This window comes from Glossina fuscipes, unplaced genomic scaffold (genome assembly GCF_014805625.2).
Source record: "Glossina fuscipes isolate IAEA_lab_2018 unplaced genomic scaffold, Yale_Gfus_2 128, whole genome shotgun sequence".
NCBI classification, from domain to species: domain Eukaryota; kingdom Metazoa; phylum Arthropoda; class Insecta; order Diptera; family Glossinidae; genus Glossina; species Glossina fuscipes.
In genome coordinates this window covers 1,530,196-1,538,493 of record NW_023998471.1, presented here as the reverse complement: position 1 = coordinate 1,538,493, position 8,298 = coordinate 1,530,196, and positions in this window count along the sequence as shown.

Sequence of the window (8,298 nt, the reverse complement as noted above, 5' to 3'; positions counted from 1 at the left end):
GGTTAAAAAATTTTTACCAGGAGAAGTTCTTGCGCAGTTAAAAGAAATATTCTCTTTGCTACAGGAAGTTCATAGGAAATGGAACGTAAAACTGATGTTGGCGTGAAGGGAGGCAGACCGGTACAGCGTCTTAGAATTGAGTGTGAATTTTCAAACGAACAATAGATATATAGACATTTAAAGCTTTCTTTGGTGGGACTCCATTTTGTAGATTGGTTAACAGTTTGATAACATTTGAGCCTCTGTAGCAATTTTCTAAAGTGTCTCGGTAATGAGTTAATTATTCTACCCAGAAATTTGATGGAGGAAGATTGTGTGATTTTTGCGCCGTTAAATGTGATGTAGAATTTTTTAGAACCCTTAGCAAAGCGGATGACTTTTGATTTTCCACGGTTGAAAAATAATTTTAAATCCGCACAATCTTTGTAGAAACGATTAGATTTGATGTTAAAATCAAAGACTGCTTCTACTAACGATTTTCCGATTATTAAGAAATCATCAGCATATTGAAATAAATGTGTTGTATTGTCCTGTAATCGATGTAAATCGGCCGTATATGGATTAAAAAGTAATGGACTGAGACAGCTACCTTGAAATAGACGTTCACAAACTTCACCTGAATTTGAGCCCATCACAAGAGTTCATGAAGAAAAGAAATTTAGAATCCACAGTCTGCATTGTGACGTTTTTGTAAAATCAGTTGGAATTTTACCTAGTTTCGCTAGATCGACACAGTCATATGCTTTATTGATGTCTAAACTAAGCATAACTACCTGATTTCCATTTACTTTCTCACTTGCTATGGTGAAAAGAACCTCATTTAGACAAATACTGTTGGAAATGTGGTAAGCATAAGACCTGGACGGAAGCAGTTGTGAGTTGTGCAGAAATTTAGTGAGTCTTTCTTTAATCATTTAGTTTGTAATTTTTAAAAGTACAGAGAGTTAAGCGAGAGAATTTTGAGAGCATTTGTGGTGGGAACTTGGGCTTTCAGCTAGGTATATATATTATTATTCTCATCATTCCAAATGGGGTGTTTATATTTCATTTTTGTAATGCGATGTCCATTCAAAAATTTCCAAAAAGGTTTGTGTTGCCATTTGAACAAAGCTCTTCGATTAATAGAGCATGGTGGCTTCTCTTGGCTTTTCTAACCGGTTTTTTTCCATTCTATTTGGGATTGCTTAAATTGATCAAAATTAGAAATATTAGGCTATTTAGCAAATTTTTGTTTTGCTGCTTGTAATTTGCGGGAGCACGTTGTGAGCAATCCATTCCACCAAGGTTTTGGTGACCAGAAATTGAAATTTGTATATTTGATTTGACGTTATTAACTTCGTGCTGAAATAATCTCTAGATGGACTCAATATGAGGCTCAAGATTTATGTGCATAAGATTATTTAAAAGTTTTTTTCCCGAAATGAAATCATTTATCTTAAAGCAAGATAAGAAATTTGCGCTCAAGAATATAGGAAAATGATGGCTATTTCCAAGATAAACTTCTTTTTTGACTTCCCATTTAAAGACAATATTCGCTTAATTAGTGAAAGTAAGATCTAAAACACTGCCACATACAATATGTATGGTAGAATGCAAGTAGGTCGGACTATTATCATTAAGACTGTACAAATTACGGAATTCCATACTTTCACACAAAGCTTTGCCTTTATTATTTGACAAAGAGACATCAAAGCAAGGGTGTCTTGCGTTAAAATCTCTTGCAATAATGACATTGTAATAGCCGTCGAGCATATCACATAGGCGTTTCATATCATTCCGGAAAGATTGACTGCGAGTATTAGGTTTAATATAGCAAGCAGCAATATGGTTTTAAAGAAGAAGTTATAACAATAGTTTTAACAGAAGTTTTTACAATATCAGCAGCTGTTTTTAAGGGAATTTGTTTGAAGGAGATGCCATCTTTTAAATTCAAGGGTTACAATTTCTGCTTGGATGGTCTTTAGTTTTTCTTCATAAGTAGTGGTGGAAAGAATTTTCAAAACCCTTTCAACATTTTTTCATTGCATCAAAGTTTTTTTCACTAAAATGTGGTTTGACTCTAGAGTCGGATCTCTTATGTTGTTAGATCAATTTTCCCTTGAAACCAATCTTCACGCTATTTGTAGGAATGAATATTTCTTTGTTAGAGGGCTCCCTTCTATGAAGTCTCGTGACGGAAACCATTTCAATTTCAGAAATAGCGGAATTAAAAAACTCTTCCTCCTTAATTGAAGAAGGAATATTTCTTACTATCCCGAATTTTTCAGCAAAATTTCTAGGAATATAAACTTTACAAACCTTCGAACGAAAGGCATTATTTTTTATAAAATTATTGGCATCCACTGCATTATCAAAGCATAGTTTGGCTTTACCATTGCTAACGGTTTTGATGCTAATTAGACCACCCAATTTTAGATCTTTAATGTATTCAAAGAAAAACAAGTCTGAACTGAGACGTATATGTTTGTCTGTGTCATTATTACAGACTTCGAGGAAAACGCAGCACTCTCCATTCACTTCACTATCATAAAAATTCTGAGTTGTTAGGTCCGGGATTTTTCCTTTTAGGATTAGTATGCTCCACGCTACCCTTGTGGGGACCCAAATTGACTCATTTATAGTAGGAGGGATCGGTGAAATTGAGGTAGTGGTTTTAATCTCCATAGGCAAATCTTCTTCGGATAAGCTATCCTTATCAATGTTTTTTTTCTTAGGATTTTTTTACTGGTTGGAGCTTTTTCTTTTGAATGAACTCTGGCAAAACTTTCAAAATCCTCACCGTTAGACAACATTTTTGTAAGCCTCACCCTCTTGCGGGGCGGGCGACTTTTAAATTTCGTGCTAGACTATAGGCAAAAAGTAGAGCAACTGACGTACCAAGGGAATCAAAGGGATATGGAAGAACAGCATGTTCTCATGAAACCGACAGAGACGGAGAAAAAACTTTGTATGTTTAAAAGATATAAGATAACCGCTTAAATCGCCGCCACTTGATGTCCAATGTAATTGAGAGATGACCAAGTCAGTCTTGCCGGGATAAACTAAAAGACAGCAGGTGGTGCTTCGCACCCTGCGGAAAAGCGCAGAGATGTCGAAACTCTTGCTGAGTATGTTTAATTGCCGCACTTATAGATTGGAGGCAAGGTTAGAAATTGTTTTTCCATAAATAAAGTTTAGAGTTTTTTTTTACATCGTTTAATTAAAAGTTTAGACACTTCGTAATGTGCAATAGTTTATAAGAGTTTATTAAAAAAAATTTTTTTTTTAAAATTTCTTACATTTTCCACGAAATTTCTGCACCGAAAAAAAACGTCCTATTTCGTGCAGGGCTGCCAACGTTGGAAATTAATTCTACCGCAGATGGTCGTCTCCATTATTATTATACTTTGATATTTCAAAATTTCAGTGGCGTGAAACTGGCCCAGTTTACGTAGCACATATTTTTGTCTTTACTAAATGGTGAGCTGTCCTCACGCTTGGTTCGCTCTTTTACTAAGGAAATTGATAGTTGGACCCCATTGAAAGGATAACAAAATTACGAGAAAAACTTGACAAGAAGAAAAGAAACACAGTAAGAAAGTTATATTCGGCGGAGGCCAAATCTCGCATACCCATCACCATTCTTTTCACATTCTATTCTCCAAATTCTTTTATTTGATACCCATATCGCTGGTATTATTAAGAAAAAATTAGTCGCGGTGACTATCATATGTATATTAGAATTAACCCATTTTTAGGCAGATAATATATCCTCAGTTGAGGGGTATACAAAATAGTTTTAAACGTTTTGTCTTGTTGGCGTTATGATAATTAAGCGTTAAACCTCAAAAAAGTGAAAAAAATTAAATTTTGTCACTTATAACTTTGCGTGGGCATGGCCGATTAGTTCCATTTTTGGATCTAGAGAGTATGTCTCGGTAAACAAATGTGCAAAGTTTCTAACTTTAATAATTTCCGAGTAACGAGTGAAAACTCATATTTTTGTTAAGAAGAACGGGTAAACGCTCCACTGCACTTACATTTCTTAAACCTGTCAGGAAAACCTAATTTCACCACTAGGTTTGTCCTGGATTTATTACCGCCAAAACCTCTTCAAATGTCAATAACATTTTATCCCTTATACAACTTATAATGTTTATTAACATTGAAATTCAGGAACGAGCTGTGGACCTCTCTCAAGATCAATCACTTGCTTACAACTCCTTTCTTATAACTTCTATAACTTATAAAATATTGTAAGTAATCTAATTAGGACAACTTGCAACGATTTTTATATGCAATGGGGCAACTTTGGCGGTGATAAATCCTGAACGTAATAATGAAACTAGACTTTTCTGATAGATTCTGCAATCAAGGCAATCTAAAAATCTGTAGTTGCGCAATGTCTCGGAAAATGATTACAACTCCGTTTGTACATTGCAGTCTTTCAATGTTTGTACAGTAACTCTGTATAGTAGTATAGTTAGTATAGTTAGTAGCAAATACCTATTTCTTTTGTTTTCGTGATCATAATAGAAGCCTTATTTTGTTTTATATATGCGTACTTCCTAATTATTTTTAATATTATTGCTTACTTTAATTGTTTTTCTCTACTTGACGGTGAATCATAATTTAGCAAAGATACTTTAGCATCGACACGATTCTCAAAAATCACTTCGATAACATTTTAAACTCATAACGTGTTATCTTTTTATAGTCGGACTTCTAAGATATTAAGCGTTGTCCTTGCGACATATAAAGAATAAATATGTACTTTATCCGATCTCTGCAGACTTTAGTATAAAACTTCTATTCTTCTTCTTTCTATTTATAATAAAAATCGTTCATATTTCACGAAAAGGGTCTTCTCTGCTCTCGTAAAGTGTGCTATTATACATATTTATTTATACATTATTAATTAGAACATCAAATTTGAATTAAAAGTACCGAGGTAGTGATGAAAAATATCGAAACATAAAATAATTTAAATTTTTTTTCCGACCATTAATTGACTTCTACAAAAAATTTTTTTTTGTACGTATTTCTGTTTTGATCGAAAATGTTCGCTTACTGCTTTTATAAAATAAGAAAAACCCTTTAACGAGCCACGATCCCTTTAGTTATTCATAGAGCGACTTTTCAAAAGGGGATGTTATATATGGTAAGTCGTCGAAAAGTAGTCCGATCTGAATCGTTTTCATTGGCGTTCATCCTTGAGTCAAGACGCATTAGCGTAACAATAGAAGTATCTCAGAAAGTATCTCAGAAATTGCAGCCTGCAGGTTGATCGCAAGAAAAAAAGACGGAAAGATGGACAGACATGCTCGCTATAATAAAAGGTGCGTCTACCTAAAGCTTAACATCCCCTTGTGTCTTCAGCGGTGTAGCACAAAACTTGGGAACCTCTTTTATCATAATGAAACCGCACTGAGCACAATGGAAGAGGCAACGCCTTGACTCAGCCGAGTATACATCCCTTTTCATTGGCTTAATGCCATTGCCTCTATCGTAGTTACTAATTGCAGATGGTTGTGAATGGTTGCGTTGTTATTACCTGCTCCGCAGTAAATTTTAAAAATGGGATTTGATTTTGAATTGATGTGTTCAGTCACTAGTCATAAAAGAAAACAATGTGTATTCTTATTATATGTGTTTTGATTCTGTCCACAAAATTGTATGTCCACAAAGGAATGTATAGTCATAAGAAAATGGTTCGATATAAGTTTTATTAGAGAACAGACTTGTTCATCCTTGCCTTGTGATCTATGGTGTCCTTGCGAGGTAGCTCAGAACATGCCTACCGATGTCTTTAAAGCTTAATCTTATTGTGTCATAAATTTATTTATCTTTCCTGGCGTTAACGTGCAAATTAAGTTAGGTAAGACTTATGTACTAAAAAACAACAGAATATCTAGTACGAGTTTTGAGACATATTTTAAACATTCATAGACGAGTCGACTTGTGTTCAGTGTAGTGCGTGTTTTCTATTCGTCTGCGTTTTTTCAATTGTTTCGGTGTTTTCGGTGTTTTTGTGTATTTAACTTCTGTCTTTTCAGTGTTATTGCTAAAACTGGTTAACGCGGATATCGCGTATGTGCTTTTGTTTCGTCTATATATAATAAAAAATAGAAAACAAAAAACAAAATAAAAAAAAATAAAAATTGAAAACATTTGACACTTTTCTTTAGTAGTTCCCAACCTTCTTGCACAGTTCCCAAACCTTTTCAAGTGAGTGGTTATTTCAAAAATAATAATAAATAGACAACAATAAGGCATAATGGCCCCGGGGCCGCCAGACAAAAACCCGAATAGATTTTATCTATTAAGTGATACATCCCCCCAAGGAAAAAAAAGTAAAAAATCAGATTTTCCGGTGTTGCCGATCAGCGATATAATCCCTATTGATAAAAAATATATTGTTATTTCTTCAACCGATGCTCGAATAACAATTTCCCAAATTAGCCCTTTTGCTATAAAAAAAGCTCTAGATAGCATTACAACATACATCGACTCGATCTCGATTCTACGCGATGGGAATTTACTGGTCCTCGCTGGGAACCCGCGCGCAACCGAAAAACTAATAAAGGCCAATTCTTTAGCTAATCTATGTGCTATTTCAGCTAAACTACATGAGAAACTTAACTCGGTTCGAGGCGTAATTTATGCCCCTTGCTTAAAGCATGTGCCGGAAGATGAAATTGTTCGCGAAATGGGCATTCAAGGAGTGACTGAAGCATATAAATTAACCAAACTGAATGGTGACGGAAAAACACGCTCTCCTACAGGAAGGATTATTTTAACTTTTGATCGCTATCGATTACCGCGAACAGTTGATGTGGCGTGGTATAAATGTAAAGTAGAACTATACATCCCAAATCCTATGAGGTGTAAAAATTGCCAACGCCTGGGTCATACGGCAAAAAGATGCACTAATGCTGCATCTTGTGCTAACTGTGGTCATCCTCCACATACTGAAAGCTGTACCCGTAGTTTCTGCATAAATTGCAATGATCAACACTCAGCGTTAGACAAACAATGCCCACGTTTTGTACAGATGCGTGAAATATTAAAAATCAAAACAGAAAATTACTGTAGCATGGGCGAAGCGCGACGCACATACCGGGAAAGAAATCCATCTGTAGCTCATGGAATTGGCAAAAGTAATACCTATGCTGCTGTTGCCTCGCAAATCGAGCCTAGTAAGACTTTAACTGCAACTGCTTCCAATGAAAAACCTGTTCCACCATTAACCAAAAATTATATTGCGAAACCAGTTACATCACTTGCCAAAGATAATATTGAAAAAACCAAAGCAACTGCAAATATTGAAAAAATCCATACAACAACATATATGCTAAAATCTAATATACCAAATTCTCCAGAATCTCCAGCTCTCAACTTTACTCAACAAATCACAAGTGTTAATGAATCCATTCTTTCATCCCTCAATGAACCTTCAATTTCAAATTATTCACGTGCGCCAACCCGTTGCGGTTCAAATGTACCAAATCACCTAAATACAGATAATTCTGCTGGTAAGAATAAATCATTCACGAAAAATTCCTATAGTGACCTTCTCGACGGAGACACTGACATGTCAACTTAACCCTCCCTCCACTCTGCTTACATGTCATTACAATTAAATAAAGTTTTTAAAATTCTACAATGGAACATTAAGGGACTTATTAATAATTTTGATGAGCTCCATACACTCATAAGTGATTTTAATCCAACCTTTTTATCGCTTCAAGAAACCCATTGTAGAAGCTCTTTTAATCCTATTCCACCCAAATCATATACTGGATACTTCACGAATGCTGACCAAAATTCATATTCCAAACAAGGAGTAGGTGTTTTTATAAAATCAAGTATACCTCACAAACGCATAAATTTAAGCTCAAATATAAAAGCCGTAGTGATACAAATAATGTTAAATATAAAATTTACAGTGCTTTCGCTCTATATTCCACCTTCGCAATCGTTTTCTCTGCAAGAACTCTACAGGTTATTCTGCGTACTTTCCCCCCATTAATTATATGCGGCGATTTCAACAGCTGGAATACCATCTGGGGCTCAACAGTGAACAACACTCGCGGTACTGTTTTAGAAAAGGCCTTCTTTCAAAGCAACCTTTGCGTTTTAAATGATGGAAAACCAAAGCACTTCTCAACTTATCATACTTTTTCACATATTGATTTAACATGTTGCTCTCCATCACTTCTTCCTTTGGTGTCCTGGTCTATTTCTGATGATCTACATAATAGTGACCACTTTCCAATCATAATCGATCTTAAACTTTCAACGTCCTCTGCTACTCCA